Below are 18,597 nucleotides of genomic sequence, written 5' to 3'. Positions count from 1 at the left end.
GAGCCCATCTCTGCCTAGCACTCCTCCTTCTTGGAACACCATCCCATGGTCGAAGAATCCAAAGCCTTCTCTCCGATACCACCTGCGTAGTCATTCGTTGACTTCCACGATTCGACGGTCTCTACGCAGGCCTTTTTCTTGCACAGGGAGGATGGACGAGAACACCACTTGCGCCTCAAACTCCTTTATCCTTCTTCCCAGAGCCACGTAGTCTGCAGTGATCCGCTCAAGGTCATTCTTGGAAGTATCATTGGTTTCCACGTGGAGAAGCAGAAAGGGGTAGCGATCCAAGGGCTTGATGAGTCTCGGCAGTCTCTCCGTCACATCGTGTATCCTAGCTCCTGGCAAGCAGCAGACCTCTCGGTTTTCCCGGTCGGGGCGGCAGATAGATGACTCAGTCCCCCTGAGGAGGGAGTCCCCGACCACCACCACCCTCCTCCTCCTCTTGGGAGTGGTGGTCGTGGAACCCCCATACCTAGGACACTGCATCTTTTGCCTTCCAATCTCTGGAGTCTCCTTCTGCTCCCTTCCCTCAGATGGGTCATCTAGTCCACTTTCCGCATTAGTACCTGTAGAAAGAACATGGACATGATTGCTCACCTGTATCTCCATTGCTGGTACATGGACGCTCCTCTTTCTCCTTCTGGAGGTCACATGCTGCCAAACTTCTTCACCATCCTTCTGTCCCTGCTGTGCCAGCTCTGAATCTTCAGAACATTGTGGCCGTAGAAGCATCTCCTGACGTCTGTCCAGGAAATCTTCATTTTCTCTTATGCAATGCAGAGTCGACATTCATTTCTCCAGACCTCGAACCTTCTCTTCCAATATGGAGACCAGTTTGCACTTTGTACAGACAAAGTCACTTCTGTCCTGCGGAAGAAAGACAAACATGGCACAACCTGTGCAGGTTACAACAGCTGATCGCTCACCTTCCATATCACCGTCCTCTTAAGAGCTTCCTCAACTGTTGCAGGAACTACTCAGAGAAACCTGCAGATGAAAGCCTCAGTGAGCTCTCCCCGGGCGAACTCCCAGGCAAATTCCCTCTGTTAGCCTCTGCTGTTCGCCGCTCAGCTGGTTCGCCGCTGACTGCCCTTATATACCAGTCAGGCCCACTCAAGGCCCACCTGGAACAAAGCACTCCCAATTCACACTTTTCAAACAAACAAATACAGGTAGTGATCAACTTATAAATAATTATTTGTATTTAGAGATGGGTGAATTATTTTGGTGAACAGTAAATTAGCCCAAAAATGCAGTTATAGCCAAATAAAATATATTGGGAAAATGTTTGAAAAAGTCAAAAAGTTTCATTCTGACATTCGAATAGACATTTAATTTTAAAAATGCCAAATCAACCTCGACAAAAACATTTTTTTGCTTTTTATTTTGTCAAGAAAAACTAAAAATATTCAGTTTGGGCTCAAAGCAAACTGAATATTTTTCGGGGAGGAGGGCATCGGTTTGGGCACCAAGCGAAAAAAAACAACCACAATTATTTGTTCAGCTGTTTGTATGGTAGCACTCAGGAGCCTTAACTTGAACCCCACTGTGCTGGGCAGGGGGCACTGTTCAAATATATAGTAAAAGGCAGTCCTTTTCTTGAGGAGCTTAGAGACTAAATTAAGACACGATCTAACGTGCGGATGTAACAAACAAATAAATGCAGGAAAGGGAGGAAGGTGGGCCAGGGTAACAGTTATAGGAACATGGTGTTACACAACCTCCATGTCTTTTCCTTATTTTTTTAAATATATAATCAAATAGATTTTAACAGTGTCAGTAGTCTCTGCTACCAACCTGCTTATGTACTATGCATTGGTATAAACCTATGCCTATATATTGCTGTATACACATTTAAGTATTTTTCTATTGGCAATTGTAAGCATGACTATACATATCATACTACTTACCTTGTCTTGCTCATCCAACCAGAACTGTCTTCCTTGTCATTTTCGCATAGTATATAAACTGTACCAGAAGAGCAACTGTGATTGGCATTATAATATTTTGCCCTTGTATAATAATTAGATCCAGAATAGCTCTTTCCATCCCGGTGATTTCCCCAAGCACTTTCACAAACAGATACACAAACTCCCAAAGCAAAGGAGATGAGCAAGGAAGAAAGAATAAGAATAGAGAAGGGGGAGAGGTAACTGATGTCTGATGATACAATGCCATTACTCAGCAATAATCTATTCAGAGGGCAGAAAGGGAAAGGTGGGGAAAAGGGAGAGTGAAACACAGACATGGAGGGTGGAGCACTACATCACAATTTAATGGGTTCCTGCTAGTACATATGTAACTCCCTGGTCAGTGAGAGTGTTACATTTTCCTCCATCTGTGCCTGATCCATGATGGATGTGGCTCTTACAGCTCTCAGTTTGTGAGCCTAGAACTTTAGTCCACGCTTTTTGCCTTGGAGTCCCTAGTTCAATCCCCAGTGACAAACAAGATGGGAGCTGTTCTACCTACACAGGACAGATTTTTTTAAAAATCCAGTTAGTAACACCAACCCACAAATAGCACCAAGTTCACAACTTTAGGGCATGATTAGACAGACTTTCCCTCATCAAATAATTCAGCTCATTAGCTGCAGTTCTGCTTTGAATTTTCCCTGAACTAGGAGTAATCAGGATGCTGGCAATGTTCCCAAGGTCTGCTGGCTTGTAAATTGTCAGACAACACTGTGCTCTTACCATTACATAGTCCTACTATTCTTTCAGCTTTGAATACATCAGTCCAACATAGAGCAATGATCACAATTTCTAAAAGAATGAGAACATCTCAGAAGCCAGTGTGTGTATGTGTGTGTATGTGTGCACTCACACACCTTAGTGCATAGTGTATGCAGAATGTGACAATAGAATTAAGTCAGAATGAACTTGAACAGTTTACCATACACCTGAATTTTCAGAGGACTAAATTAAGATGGGGGGACCCATTACCCAGAGACAATGCCCAGCTGAGAAGGCAAGCCACCCTCACCCCTCCTCTGTTGGTGCTAGCATTATGACCAGGATCTCCAGATTAACACTGGACCTAGTTTAGCAGTTCTATATTTTGTAGCCTTAGCTAGTAAATGTCTGACATTTGAAGCCCCTTAACCCCCTCCCCCTTCCAAAAATAGTCTGGCTTACAGAAAGGAGAATTTTATGTTCTGTCTCTCCCTCCTACCCCACAGGACCTCTTGGCAAGTGCAGGAGTGCTGGCAAGTGCAGGAGTGCTGGCAGGGAGGAGAGGTCTCTCCTGATCTTCTCTCCACTAGCCTCTGTGTTTGTCCTCCTCTTCCATTAAAAGCTCCAAAGTCTACTCCTGTTGCTGGTCACAGCTGACCTGATTCTTATAACTATTTGCAGTGTTGTTGTAGCTGTGTTGGTCCTAGTATATGAGAGAGACAAGGTGGGTGAGGTATATCTTTTATTGGACCAGCTTCTGTTGATGGAGACACACTCTCAAGCTCCCCAGAACTGTTCCTCAGGTCACCTGAAGAAGAGCTCTATGGAGCTCAAAAAGATGTCTTTCACCAAAGATGTTCCAATAAAAGATATACCTCATCCACCTTGTCGCTTTGATTCTTTTAAGTGTTGCTGCTACCAACAGTATGCCAAATAGCAACAGAAAAAATAATCTGACCAGTTTTCCCTCTGACACAGTTTGGCAAAGCTCTAAGATGTGACAGCAGAGACTCTGCAGATGTAGGCCTGATCTATACACCATTTTTGTTCTGATATCATAGAATCATAGAAATATAGGACTGGAAGGGAACTCAAGAGGTCACCAATCCAGCCCCGAGAACTGAGGTAGGACCAAGTAAACCTAGACCAGTGGCTCTCAAACTAGGGCCACCGCTTGTTCAGGGAAAGCCCCTGGCGGGCCGGGCCAGTTTGTTTACCTGCCGCATCCGCAGGTTCGGCCAATCGTAGCTCCCAGTGGCCGCGGTTCACTGCTCCAGGCCAATGGGCGCGGCGGGAAGTGGCGGCCAGTATGTCCCTCAGCCCGTGCCGCTTCCTGCATCTCCCATTGGCCTGGAGCGGCGAACCGCAGCCACTGGGAGCTGCAATTGGCCGAACCTGCGGATGCGGCAGGTAAACAAACTGGCCCGGCCCGCCAGGGGCTTTCCCTGAACAAGCGGTGGCCCTAGTTTGAGAGCCACTGACCTAGACCATCCCTGGCAGGTGATTGTCTAGCATGTTCTTAAAATCCCACAATAATGGGGATTCCACAATCTCCCTTGGAAGTCTATTCCAGAGCTTAAATATCCTTATAGTTAGAAAGCTTTTCCTAATATCGAACCTAAATCTCTCTTGCTGCAAATTAAATCCATTCCTTCTTGTCCTACCTTCAGTGGACATGAAGAACAACTGATCACCTACTTTCACACGATAAACAAACACCCCGACTTTCACAATAAGCCTAAAATAAAACTAATCCCATTTCAAAACAAGGCCAAAACAAGCCAATCTCTAAGAACCCTGTGACAGGGTCGGTAGCTCACCGCTGTGGCGCCTCCTCCTGGCCGCTTCGGGGAATTAGTTTTGCGCCAGTAGAGCGCCCTCTTTGGGTGGCGTTCCGCCTGTCGTCTCGCCTCTGTGGGGTGCACGGACTTGCGTTGCTCCCGACGTCGGCGTCCTCTTCCGGAGCACTGCCCTCCGACAGTGTCCCTTTGTCCAATCACACCCCCTTCCGGGGGGGGGGGGGGGCAAACAACAGCCCCACACCTTCAAGTCCGATCCTCACCGTCTAGGATCTGGTGTGGTTCTGACCGGCCGTTCCCTGCGGCCCGTGGCTGTGCGTGGGGTAGCACAGCAAACAAAGGGGGAAAAAGGGGGGGGGGGAACTCAGGCCCGCCCACTACTCTGAGTCCCGGTCCAGAGGCCCTCGTGTGACAGTCTCACTGTCTTCCTTCTCCTTACTCCTCTGACTATCCCTCTGGACCGCTTCCCCAACAGCCCTTCGCTACGCTAGGCCTCCTCCTCCCAGGCCTGCCGCCTAGCAGGCTATGGAGTAGGGCCTTCTCCCACTCTCAGGCTGGCCTGCACTGCGCTGTCCGAGGTGCTGGCCTCCCAGCTCTGGAGACAGACCTTCCCCTCTGAAGGCCTGGGACAGACTGACTGCTCCTGCTCTGGGCAGCCTTTTATATGGCTAAGCCGGGCCCTGATTGGCTGGCTACAATCTGCCTTCTGATTGGCCCTCTGTAAGCCCTTCCCTGATTGGCCGCGCGTCTACGCAGGCGCCTAGGCCTGCCGCAGCCCAGTCTCTCTAGGTGTGGGGTAATCGCCCCACCACACACCCTCCCCCTTAAGAACCCTCCCGGGGGGGGTGGGGGGGTATCCTAACTGGCCTAATGGCCTAGAGCATGGAAAGCAACCTTTGTCCCGCAGTGGCTCGGCTTACCGGCTCAAAGTCTAGAAACTTAGCCCTTGTCACTGGGCCTTATGGCCTACTGGCCCCAAAGTCCCGGAAATTAGTCTTTGCCGACGGGCAACCCGGCTTATCCACCGTCTCAGCGGGGGGGTCCCACCGAAACACGCTGAGGCTTACCGGGTCCGACGTACCAGTCCGTCTCTTCCCTTAAGCTGCCTCCTATCTGTTCCGCTGCTGGAGTGTCCCACAGGTCTCCTGATTCTCCACGGGTCTCGTGGTTCACCGCCTCGGCTGGTCCCTCCCACAGTGAGGCTCCCTCTCGACCAGGAGAAGTCGCAGTCCTCGGCGGTTCCAGGAGTGTGGGCTGGTCCTCCACCAGGGCTTCCCGCAAGGGTTCTCCTCCCACGGCCGTCTGCCTAGGCTGGGGTATGTTCCCTCCTCTCGCACTCTCTGTGCATTTGAGACACACCCCGTACAAGCGTGACGGATCCTCTGCCGTCAGGGCTAACTGTTCAGGGCCTCGGCAGTTGGATGGGAGCTTAACTGCCCCCTTGCAGACCACCCCCTGCGCTAAGGATCCCCCTCCTTGACCCGATTCTTCGCCCTCCTCCCCTAGCCTGGAGAAGAAATCAGTGTTAGTATGAGCCTTACCCGGTCGGTGTAGAACCTGGAAGTCGTAAGGCTGGAGGGCAAGGTACCACCGCATAATTCTAGCGTTCGTGTCTTTCATGCTGTGGATCCATCGCAAAGGGGCGTGATCTGTGATTAATTTAAAACTATTCCCTAGCAGATAGTAACGGAGGGCGTCGATAGCCCACCGTACCGCCAAGGCCTCTTTCTCTATTGTTGAGAAGTGTCTCTCTCGGGGGAACAGCTTCCGACTTAAATACAGTACAGGATGCTCTTCCCCGTCTACTTCCTGGGAGAGTACTGCGCCCAGGCCGACTTCCGAAGCATCTGTTTGGAGTATAAACTCTTTCGTGAAGTCGGGGTGTCGTAGTACTGGTTCTTGAGTGAGCCGTTCCTTGAGTGTGTTAAAGGCTCGCTCGCATTGTGTAGTCCACTGTACCTGTCGAGGCTGGGAGTTCTTCGTTAGGTCTGACAGGGGGGCGGCTATGGATGCGAAGTCTGGTACAAAACGACGATAGTACCCAGCTAATCCCAAGAACTGACGCACTTGTTTCTTCGTCGTGGGGGTGGGTACATCTCTGAGGGCTTGTACCTTGCTAATCAGGGGTGTTAGTTTCCCCCCTCCTACCGTGTATCCCAGGTAGGTCACTTCTTCTTGGCCTAAGTGACATTTCGCCGGGTTAGCTGTTAGGCCGGCCGCTCTGAGGGCTTGTAGCACTGCTGCCAGGTGGTGTAAATGGCTCTCCCAGTCAAGGCTATAAACCACGATATCATCTATGTACGCTGCCGCGTATTGGTCGTGGGGCTGGAGGACCTTGTTCATCAGGCGTTGAAACGTGGCTGCTGCTCCGTGCAAGCCGAACGGCATGGTTACGAACTGGAAGAGGCTGAAAGGCGTAGGGAAGGCCGTCTTCGCTCGGGAGTTTGGCGTCAGTGGGATCTGCCAATATCCTTTAGTCAAATCTAAAGTTGACAGGTACTTGGCTCCTCCGAGGCGCTCTAACAGTTCATCCACTCTCGGCATTGGATAGGCATCAAAACGAGAGATAGCGTTGACCTTTCTGAAGTCGATGCAAAACCGGGTCGCCCCATCTGGTTTCGGTACTAAGACGATAGGGCTTCGCCACTCGCTCGTCGATTCTTCTACCACTCCCATCTCCAACATCGTCTCCACCTCCCGCCGGACGGTATCCCACATTTTCTTGGGTAACGGTCGATGGTTGTCAGTCACTCTCTTCCCGGGGTCTGTGGCAATATGATGACTCATTAGGGTCGTCCGGCCTGGGCGGGCCGATAATACATCTGAGAACTTCTCCACCATCTGTTGCAGTTGTCCTCTCTGTCTGGGGTCGAGGCCTGACCCCACCACAGCCGGTCCGGGGTCGGGAAGATCTCCTGCTAGGGGTCCAAGTTCCGACTCTGGGGTGGACGGGCCGATGAACATGGCTTCCCGGGTCTTCCAGGCCTTTAGGAGATTAATATGGTAAATACGGGTCTCTTTGCGTCGGCCAGGTAGTCTGACCTCGTAATCGACTGGTCCCACTCGTCTGATCACTTCGTAGGGACCCTGCCATTTGGCCAGGAGCTTCGACTCGGAAGAGGGCAGCAACAGCAACACCCTATCGCCTGGGGCGAACTTCCTCCCTCTAGCCCTTCGATTATAGAGGCGCTCCTGACCTGCCTGGGCCCGTTCCAGGTTTTCACGGGCGAAGGCCCCTAACGTTTGGAGTCGCTCCCGGAGCTGTAGCACGTATTGTGTGGTCCCAAGGACCCGTGTTTCCTGTGTTTCCCACTCCTCTTTCAGGAGGTCCAGTATTCCTCTGGGCTGCCTGCCGTATAGGAGCTCGAAGGGCGAGAACCCCGTCGAGGCCTGTGGTACCTCTCTTATTGCAAACAACAGGGCCGGCAACAAGGTGTCCCAATGTGAGGGGTCCTCCTCCACAAACTTCCGCAACATGGCTTTTAGTGTACCATTGAACCGCTCTACCAAGCCATCGGCCTGCGGGTGGTACACCGATGTCCGGAGGGTCCGGATATGGAGGAGGTGACATAGCTCAGCTATTAACTTGGAGGACACATTGGTGCCCTGGTCCGTCAATATTTCACCGGGTATCCCCACCCGGGCGAAAATCTTTACCAGTTCACCCGCAATGGTCGGTGCTGTCGCTGTCTTTAGGGGAACGGCTTCGGGGTAGCGTGTTGCGTAGTCCACGACTACTAGTATAAAGCGGTTCCCTGTCTTGCTTCGCTCAAGGGGGCCGACGAGATCCATCCCGATCCGTTCAAAGGGTACCCCCACGACTGGCATGGGTACCAGGGGTGCAGGAGCTACCCCTTTCGGTCCGGCTCGCTGGCATTCTGGGCACGAGGCGCAAAAGTCTGCCACTTCCCGGTGGATGCCTGGCCAGAAAAACCGGCGGGCCACCCTCTGTAGGGTCTTCTCGCGTCCCAGGTGTCCGGCCCAAGGGTTTGCGTGGGCTAAGTGGAGGAGGCCGGCTCGTAGTCTCCGGGGGACCAACAGCTGGCGGAACGTCTCTCGGGTCTGGGGTTCCTGCGCTATTCGGTACAGGCGGTCCTGCCATACCTCAAAGCGGGGGCCCTGCGGAGTCCGTACCGTCCCGTCCCCCTCAACAGCAGGGTTGGTGGCTTGTTCCCAGGCTCGGCTTAGGGTTGGGTCTTCCCGTTGCTCACGTAAGAAGTCCCCGTCGTGCTCTAACTCTACCCGGGCGTCCTCCACCGAACGGGGTCTGTCTCCCGGACAACTCGCAGGGGTCTCCGCCGTCGAGGAGGTCCCCTCGCCGGGGTCATCCCTTAGCCTGCTCCCAAGCAGCCCCGTTCCCGGTGCTATAGTCCTGTCTGGTCGGGGCTTGGGTGGCTGATATCTTAGGAGGACCTCTCCGAAGCCGGGCCAATCTCGTCCCAACACCACTGGGTAGGCCAGCCTAGGGGCCACTCCTACTCGGAGACCCTCCTCTCGGCCGCCTACTCCCATCTTGACCCAGGCTGTGGGATACTGGCAGATGTCTCCATGCACACACTGCAGGTAGATCGGGGGCCCCGAAAGATTGAGGTTCGGGACCAGCCCCTCTCGTATGAGGGTCTGACTACACCCCGAATCTACGAGGGCATTGGTGGGGTTCCCTTCAACCTGGACCGGGACTATCAATTTTCTTACCCCTTTCTGCCGTGCCCGTTGTCCGGCCATCCAGGCCTGCCCGTAGCTGCAGTCCATAAAAGGGCAATCTCACCGGAAATGTCCCTCTTGACCGCAGCCCCAGCACCTCTCTCGGGTTTCGGCCGGGCTTGGGCCTCCTCCGGGGGGGCCTGTTCGCTCCGGGGGCTGTTGCTCCTTTCGAGTCGCCACCGGCAATAACTGGGGTCGGGGTTCAGGGTTGGGAGGTCTCGGGTGCCGATGGCTGTTGCCTGCCAGTGGTCCAGAGGCTCCCGTCCCACGAGGGTTCCCCTTCTCTGCGCCGCCCTTGCGACCAAGGCTCTCGGCTGCTCGGGGTGGTGCCTCTGCCCCCTCGGCAGATAAGTAGTCCTCCATTAAGGCCACTGCTGCGGAGAGGGTGGCCGGTCGATGCCGTCGCACCCAGGCCCTCCCTCCCGGGGGTAGGATCTGGGTGAACTGCTCTAAGGCTACCAGCTCCGCCACCTGGGGTCCCGTCAGGCCCTCTGGGTCCAACCATCTCCAGCAGTGGTCCCGGATGCGTTGGGCCACGGCGCGGGGTCGGGCCCCCGGAGGATATTGTTCTTTACGGAGACGCTGTCGGTAGGTCTCTGGGCTAATGCCGGTATGGTCTAGGATGGCCGCCTTGACTCGGGCGTACTCGAGTGCTTCCCGGGGGTCGAGGCTCCGATATGCGGCCTGAGCCTGCCCCGTCAAATAAGGGGCTAGTAACGTGGCCCAATGTTCTGAGGGCCACCGGGCAGCAGTCGCCACCCGCTCAAATGTGACCAGATAGGCCTCCGGGTCATCCTCGGGCCCCATCTTGGTGAGGCGTATCGGTAAGGCCCCTGGGGTATCCCCCAGTCCGGGTCCCATGGGGGCGGCAGGGGTGCCTCCTGCCGGCCATAACAGTGCGGCCATCTGTTGCACCAAATGTTCCTGCTGCACCCGCTGCTGGGTGGCCAACTCTCGGAGGAGCTGCTGCTGATTCTCTTGGTGCTGGGTCATCAGCAGCTGCTGCTGAGTGGTCATCTGCTGCAGCATTTGCATCTGTTGCTGGTGCTGCTGGGCCGACTGCTCTTGCTGCTTCTCTAGCAGCCATTTTAATAACTTCTCAGCCTCCATGTTGGGGTTCAGCGGGTTACTCCCGGTTCAATCCCCTCACTCTGGACCCCTTTGGTGGGTCCGGGTCTGTACCCACAATCTGGGTCGACCGTCTGTCTGCGCACGACACTGCTCTGGGCAATAGTCCACAGTCTTGGCGCTGGCCCCTCGTATCAGGGGCGGATCACTATGCCCGCATTCTCCACCACGTGTGACAGGGTCGGTAGCTCACCGCTGTGGCGCCTCCTCCTGGCCGCTTCGGGGAATTAGTTTTGCGCCAGTAGAGCGCCCTCTTTGGGTGGCGTTCCGCCTGTCGTCTCGCCTCTGTGGGGTGCACGGACTTGCGTTGCTCCCGACATCGGCGTCCTCTTCCGGAGCACTGCCCTCCGACAGTGTCCCTTTGTCCAATCACACCCCCTTCCGGGGGGGGGGGCAAACAACAGCCCCACACCTTCAAGTCCGATCCTCACCGTCTAGGATTTGGTGTGGTTCTGACCGGCCGTTCCCTGTGGGGTAGCACAGCAAACAAAGGGGGAAAAAGGGGGGGGGGGGGGACTCAGGCCCGCCCACTACTCTGAGTCCCGGTCCAGAGGCCCTCGTGTGACAGTCTCACTGTCTTCCTTCTCCTTACTCCTCTGACTATCCCTCTGGACCGCTTCCCCAACAGCCCTTTGCTACGCTAGGTCTCCTCCTCCCAGGCCTGCCGCCTAGCAGGCTATGGAGTAGGGCCTTCTCCCACTCTCAGGCTGGCCTGGCCTGCACTGCGCTGTCCGAGGTGCTGGCCTCCCAGCTCTGGAGACAGACCTTCCCCTCTGAAGGCCTGGGACAGACTGACTGCTCCTGCTCTGGGCAGCCTTTTATATGGCTAAGCCGGGCCCTGATTGGCTGGCTACAATCTGCCTTCTGATTGGCCCTCTGTAAGCCCTTCCCTGATTGGCTGCGCGTCTACGCAGGCGCCTAGGCCTGCCGCAGCCCAGTCTCTCTAGGTGTGGGGTAATCGCCCCACCACAAACCCCAACACTTTATGTGACTAAATTCCCCCCCAGCGTGCAGTCTGGGACTGTGGTGGACCCACTGTGCACCCCTGATTCTCTCCCTCACTTGCCCCTGCTTTGCCCTTGACCCTGCTTGGCCCCCCTTGCCCCTGCTTGCCGGGAGCCGATCAAAAAAAAAGAAGCAACAATCTACAAGCCAAAAACTAGCCAACAAGCAACTCACAAGCCAATTAAGCCAAAAACAAGCCCGATTTCTGCATTGTTTTCGTGGGTTTGGCATGTCTGCTGATCACCATCCTCTTTATAACAACCCTTATTATATTTTAAGACAATTATTAGGTCATCCCTCAGTCTTCTTTTCTCATGACTAAACAGTCTCAGTTTTTTTAACCTTTTCTGATAAGTCAGGTTTTCTAAACATTTTATTTCTGTTGCTCTCCTCTGGACTCTTCCATTTATCCACATCTTTCCTAAAGTCCAGAATTGGACAAAGTAATCCAGCTGAGGCCTCACCAGTAGAGATGTACAGTTACCTCCCATGTCTTACATATGACACTCCCGTTAATACACTCCAGCATTATATTAGTCTTTTTTGCAACTGCATCACATTGCTGACTGATACTCAGTTTGTGATCCACTATAACCCCCAGATACTTTTCAACAGTACAACCACCTATCGTGTTATTCTCCATTATGTAGTTGTGCATTTGATTTTTCCTTCCTATGTGTAGTACTTTGCACTTGTCTTTACTGAATTTCATCTTATTGATTTCAGACCAATTCTCCTATTTGTCAAGGTAATTTCAAAGTCTAATCCTGTCCTCTGAAGTGCTTACAACTCCCAGTAGCTTGGTTTCATCTTCAGATTTGATAAGCATACTCTCCACTCCATTCTCCAAGTGATTAATGAAAATATTGACTAGTACTAGACCCAGGACAGACCCTGTGGGAGCCCTCTGGTTACACCCTCTCAGTCTGGCAGCAAACCACAGATAACTGTTCTTTGAGTATGGTCTTTCAACCAGGTGTGCACCCACCTTATAGTAAATTCATCTAGATCACATTTCTCTAGTTTGCTCATGAGAATGTCATGAGGCACTGTGATCAAAATATATCAGGGCTATTTCCTCCCCCATCCACTAGGCCAGTAACCCTGTCAAAGAAGGAAATGAAGTTGGTTTGGCCTGATTTGTTCTTAAGAAATCCATACTGGCTACTCCTTACACCCCGTTTCCTCTGGGTGCTTACAAATTGATTGTTTAATAATTTGTTCCAGTATCTCTTCAGGTCCCCCTCCAACACCTAGCCCTCTGTTAAGGTTGCCTTTTTTAATGCTTACCTGTGAGCTTTTGTCACCTGTCCCCTTTGAACTTAGGTTAAAACCCCTCCTCACTGGGTCAGTGAGTTGACATGCAAAGATGCTCTTCCCCTTCCTGGTCAGGTGAACCCCATCTTTTCCTAGCAGTCCTTCCTGGAACAGCATCCCACAGTTGAGGAAGCCAAAGCCCTTCCATCGACACCATCTGCACAGCCGTGCACTCATCTCCAGGATGTGCATGTCTTTGCCTGTGCTCTTACCCTCAACTGGGAGGACGGACGAGAAGACTACCTGTGCCCTGGACTCCTTCACCCTCATTGCCAGATCCCTGTAATCACAGTTGATCTGTTCAAGGTCATGCCTGGAAATATCATTAGTGGCCAGATGGATGTGTAGCATGGGGTAGTGGTCAGAGAAATGGATGAGCCTCAGCAACTTTTCCATAACATCTTGGATCCAGGTTCTAGGCAGGCAGCACACCCCCTGGGACAGCATGTCAGGTTGGCAGATGGATGCCTCAGTGCCCCTCAGAAGGGACTCCCTGACCACCAGCACCCTACGCCTCCTCACCTTAGGTGAGGTGGCTGTAAGCCTCCCATCCCTGAAGGCAGGTGGCTCCTCCTCCTCAGCCACTGAGGGCTGCTCATCACCTCCTGTTGTCAATACTGGTTCTCAGACACAATGGATGGAGGACCTGGGTGGGAGGGTTGAGCACTGTCTTCTGCCCAAAGTGGCCAGCAGCCTGTCTCCTCCCCATACAGCAACTGATTCTCCTTCCTCCTCTGATGCTGCTGAACTCATCTGTGTTTGGCTAGCATCCTCCATCCCAAAAGTTTCCATGTGGATCCTGTCAATAAAGTACTCATGTTCCTGGATGCTAAGTAGATGAGCTACCTCCACCTGCAGCTCTCTGACCTGCTTCCTGAGGGACTTCACCCCCAGACACCTCTCACACTGGGTGGTTCCCCTTGCCTGGCTTTTGTTGACAGGCAGGGACATACAGGCCTGGATTCCCAGCAAGTCATACCAGAACATCAGTGGAAGTTTCCAGGATCAGGATGGCTGTCTGGTGGGGGTCCACCAAAGGTGCAGGCGGAGGAATAGCTAGCAATAGTGTTTAACCATACCCTGTTTTCCTCCCATTGTGGGTTTTTCCTTGTACAGTACCCTTCAAATTACCGGGGGAGGGGTGAATTACCTCCCTGCCTAGCTCTGCTATTAAACTCTGTTGTCTAGCTCTCTTAGTCTCCCAGCAGCCTTCTTACCAACCACGTGTCTTACTAACCACTGAAAACCTGAATGCTTTTTCTTATCTATATCTGTTAGGAATGTGATTTATTTATCAACATATTTATAACCTCTATTGTGGATGTAGTTATACCAGTATAAAACTGCCTTATAGCAGTATAGCTTATTTCCCTTCCCAGGCAGGAACATGTTATACTGGTATAATTATAAGCATATTTATATTGGTATAACTGTGTCCACACTAGGAAGGTTGTCCCACTTTAACTATACTTGTGTGGTTAAAACTGTACAACCTTTTTACATAGACAAGGCCATAGAAAGGTAGCAAGAGAGAGAAGCTAAACCCTTTTATTGTTAAAAAAAGGAAAAAGAGGAAGGATGAGATTCTGCAGAATTGATGGCATTTTCCAGGAAAGATTCCTACTTGCTCTAGGCAAACAAGTGAATGTTTTTTTCAAGCTCTGGGTATGACAAGGCCACAAAGATTTTCTGATTTAGATACAGTAAAAACAAAAAAAAAAAAGATTTCCTTTGCTATACGTTTTTTTGTTTATTTTATCTCACTGGACTTTTGAGATTCTCTGTATTCGTTTTAACTGTAGGTTAACATACAGCTAGACAAATTAAAAGTTAATTTACACATAAAACTCATGAGCTACAATGGCACAGACAGAATCTCTTCTCTATATACTGGATTCTCTGGTGCAGACAAACTACATTATTTCTCATTCTCATCATCCAATATACACGGAATAGAAACTAAAAACTCAACTCTTTCTTTACTGAAATATTGTGCTTCTTCACAAATTATAGATCCCCCATCCTTGAAAGCAAATGTGTGCTATGAGACAACATATATATAGTGCCTGACACTTACTATATTCCCTTCCCAATCTCAGTAAGAGAGAGTGTTGCATGCCAGTCACCCTTGATACATTTCTATCAGGAAAAGGTAGCAGCTGTTGTTCCACTACCCATGTTGAGAGCAGCAAACTACACCATTGGCAGGGCTACAATATCCCACCTGGCATGTGAAAACACTGTGCTGACTGGGAAGGACTCTTTTTTAGAAGCATCTAAACAAGGGATGGATTCAACCACATTTCATTCCAAAGAGGCTCATAAGGACAGCTGTATTTCCATGTTGTTCTTCTGAGTGTCAAATGATTGGAATGGTGCCATGTGGATTCTTTACTCTCTTTCACAAGGCACTTGAAAACCGGAAATATGGCATCTACATGATAAATGCTTGGAACATCATAAAGGTTAGAACATCCCCACAGTCACAGGATTCTAAATATAATCATATAATTATTGGAAGAAGATGCAACAAGCAAGCCATTAAAACCAGAGGTTCTGAGAGCTATTTCATTATAATTTCGTTTTGTATTTACCTTTTGTATGATGTTTTTTAACTTGTATCTATACAGGGGCTGCTAACAGGGAGTTTCGCAAGGGAGTTCTCCAGGTGAAGGAGGAGCAATACAGCAACCTTTTGGGGACCGTGTGCTGTGGCTGGCAGTTGGAAGCTGTGAGCTTCAAAGGAAGGTTTGAAAGCTAGAAGCCTCTGGTAAGTGGCTGAGCCTTAATCAGTGGGCGGGGCATTCATACAGGCCAGGGCTTTATAAAGCAGCGCACAAGCGACCAGGGAGCTTTGCGACCAGGGGCTGCTAACAGGGAGTTTCGCAAGGGAGTTCGGAAGGGAGCAGGAAGGGGGCGAGGGTCCCTTGCCGGTTCCATCTGTTTTCTCTTGATTCCCCTTAATACCTATAAAGCAACTACATTCTAACTGTTTGCTTAAACAACCCTTTCAGCTGACAGGGGGCTGCAGATGGGAGTTTGACAGAGGGAGGCTTACGATGGTTAGGAAGACCCGCAACACCTGTGCCAGCACTGCTACTGTCTCCTCCACCTGTGCCTGTAGCCAGACAGAGTGCCTAAGCATGGATGCCTCTACCCAGATCCTGGTGTGGTTTTGCAAAGACTGTAACTTGCAATTTCCACTTACTGATATCCAGGCTGGGGGAACCATCCAATGTGAAAGGTGCCTGCTGGTGGAATCTCTCAGGCAGCAGGTGGGAGAGCTACAGGAGGAAGTGGCTAGGTTGAGGAGCATCCGTATCCACGAGCAATTCCTCGACAGTGTCCATGTGGAGACAGCTGAGGTAGCTGTCCCAGTACACAGGACTGCTGATACACCACTGGTGGAGGAGGAGATGGCTCAGGGTGGACGCTGGCAGCTGGTTACTTCTGGCAGCAGGCAGTGCTCCACCCTTGCTCCGAACCCTCCTGCCGTGGTTATAGGTAACCGTTATGCTCTTCTTGATACAGGAAAGAAGGAATCACTCCCTACAGTAAAGGAGGAGAAGCCTCGTACCCCTAAGGCTGGAGAGTCTGCTGCCACCACTGCGAATAGGAAACGTAGGGTAGTGGTGGTCGGAGACTCTCTGCTGAGGGGGACAGAGGCGCCCATCTGTCGCCCTGACATTTCATCTCGGGAGGTATGCTGCCTGCCGGGGGCCCGTATCCGAGACGTTACGGAGGCATTGTCGAGGATTATCCGGCCCTCTGACTACTACCCCATGCTACTCATCCATGTGGGCACAAATGATACTGCGCGGTGTGACACTGAGCGGATCAAGAGTGACTACAGGGCTCTGGGAGCACGGGTGAAGGAGTTTGGAGCGCAGGTGGTATTCTCTTCAATTCTTCCTGTCAAAGGTAGGGGCCCGGGCAGAGACAGATGCATCATGGAGGTGAATGCCTGGCTGCGAAGATGGTGTCGCCAGGAGGGCTTTGGCTTCCTAGACCACGGGATGCTATTCGAGGAAGGACTGCTAGGCAGAGATGGCGTTCACCTTTCGAGGAGAGGGAAGACCCTATTCGGACACAGACTGGCTAACCTAGTGAGGAGGGCTTTAAACTAGGTTCGACGGGGACAGGTGAGCAAAGCCCACAGGTAAGTGGGGAACATGGAGACCGGGGAAATGAGTCGGAAACGAGAGGGAGTGTGGGCTATATTGGCAGAGAGAAAGGAGAGTCAGGAAAAAACTGGGAGGAAAGATCAAACCAGTATCTTAGATGCCTATATACAAATGCGAGAAGTATGGGGAATAAGCAGGAAGAACTGGAAGTGCTAATAAATAAATACAACTATGACATTGTTGGCATCACTGAAACTTGGTGGGATAATACACATGATTGGAATGTTGGTGTGGATGGGTACAGCTTGCTCAGGAAGGATAGACAGGGGAAAAAGGGAGGAGGTGTTGCCTTATATATTAAAAATGTACACACTTGGACTGAGGTAGAGATGGACATAGGAGACGGAAGTGTTGAGAGTCTCTGGGTTAGGCTTAAAGGGGCAAAAAACAAGGGAGATGTCATGCTAGGCGTCTACTACAGGCCACCTAACCAGGTGGAAGAGGTGGATGAGGCTTTTTTCAAGCAACTAACAAAATCATCCAAAGCCCAAGATTTGGTGGTGATGGGGGACTTCAACTATCCGGATATATGTTGGGAAAATAACACAGCGGGGAACAGACTATCCAACAAATTCTTGGACTGCATTGGAGACAACTTTTTATTTCAGAAGGTTGAAAAAGCCACTAGGGGGGAAGCTGTTCTAGACTTGATTTTAACAAATAGGGAGGAGCTCGTTGAGAATGTGAAAGTAGAAGGCAGCCTGGGTGAAAGTGATCATGAAATCATAGACTTTGCAATTCTAAGGAAGGGTAGAAGGGAGAACAGCAAAATAGAGACAATGGATTTCAGGAAGGCAGATTTTGGGAAGCTCAGAGAGCTGATAGGTAAGGTCCCATGGGAATCAAGACTGAGGGGAAAAACAACTGAGGAGAGTTGGCAGTTTTTCAAAGGGACACTATTAAGGGCCCAAAAGCAAGCTATTCCGCTGGTTAGGAAAGATAGAAAATGTGGCAAAAGACCACCTTGGCTTAACCACGAGATCTTGCACGATCTAAAAAATAAAAAGGAGTCATATAAAAAATGGAAACTAGGACAGATTACAAAGGATGAATATAGGCAAACAACACAGGAATGCAGGGGCAAGATTAGAAAGGCAAAGGCACAAAATGAGCTCAAACTAGCTACGGGAATAAAAGGAAACAAGAAGACTTTTTATCAATACATTAGAAGCAAGAGGAAGACCAAAGACAGGGTAGGCCCACTGCTTAGTGAAGAGGGAGAAACAGTAACAGGAAACTTGGAAATGGCAGAGATGCTTAATGACTTCTTTGTTTCGGTCTTCACCGAGAAGTCTGAAGGAATGCCTAACATAGTGAATGCTAATGGGAAGGGGGTAGGTTTAGCGGATAAAATAAAAAAAGAACAAGTTAAACATCACTTAGAAAAGTTAGATGCCTGCAAGTCACCCGGGCCTGATGAAATGCATCCTAGAATAATCAAGGAGCTAATAGAGGAGGTATCTGAGCCTCTAGCTATTATCTTTGGAAAGTCATGGGAGACGGGAGAGATTCCAGAAGACTGGAAAAGGGCAAATATAGTGCCCATCTATAAAAAGGGAAATAAAAACAACCCAGGTAACTACAGACCAGTTAGTTTAACTTCTGTGCCAGGGAAGATAATGGAGCAAGTAATTAAGGAAATCATCTGCCAACACTTGGAAGGTGGTAAGGTGATAGGGAATAGCCAGCATGGATTTGTGAAGAACAAATCATGTCAAACCAATCTGATAGCTTTCTTTGATAGGATAACGAGCCTTGTGGATAAGGGTGAAGCGGTGGATG

The sequence above is a fragment of the Malaclemys terrapin genome, chromosome 14, assembly GCF_027887155.1.
Source record: "Malaclemys terrapin pileata isolate rMalTer1 chromosome 14, rMalTer1.hap1, whole genome shotgun sequence".
In the NCBI taxonomy this organism is placed as follows: domain Eukaryota; kingdom Metazoa; phylum Chordata; order Testudines; family Emydidae; genus Malaclemys; species Malaclemys terrapin.
Note: the sequence above shows the minus strand (reverse complement) of the source record.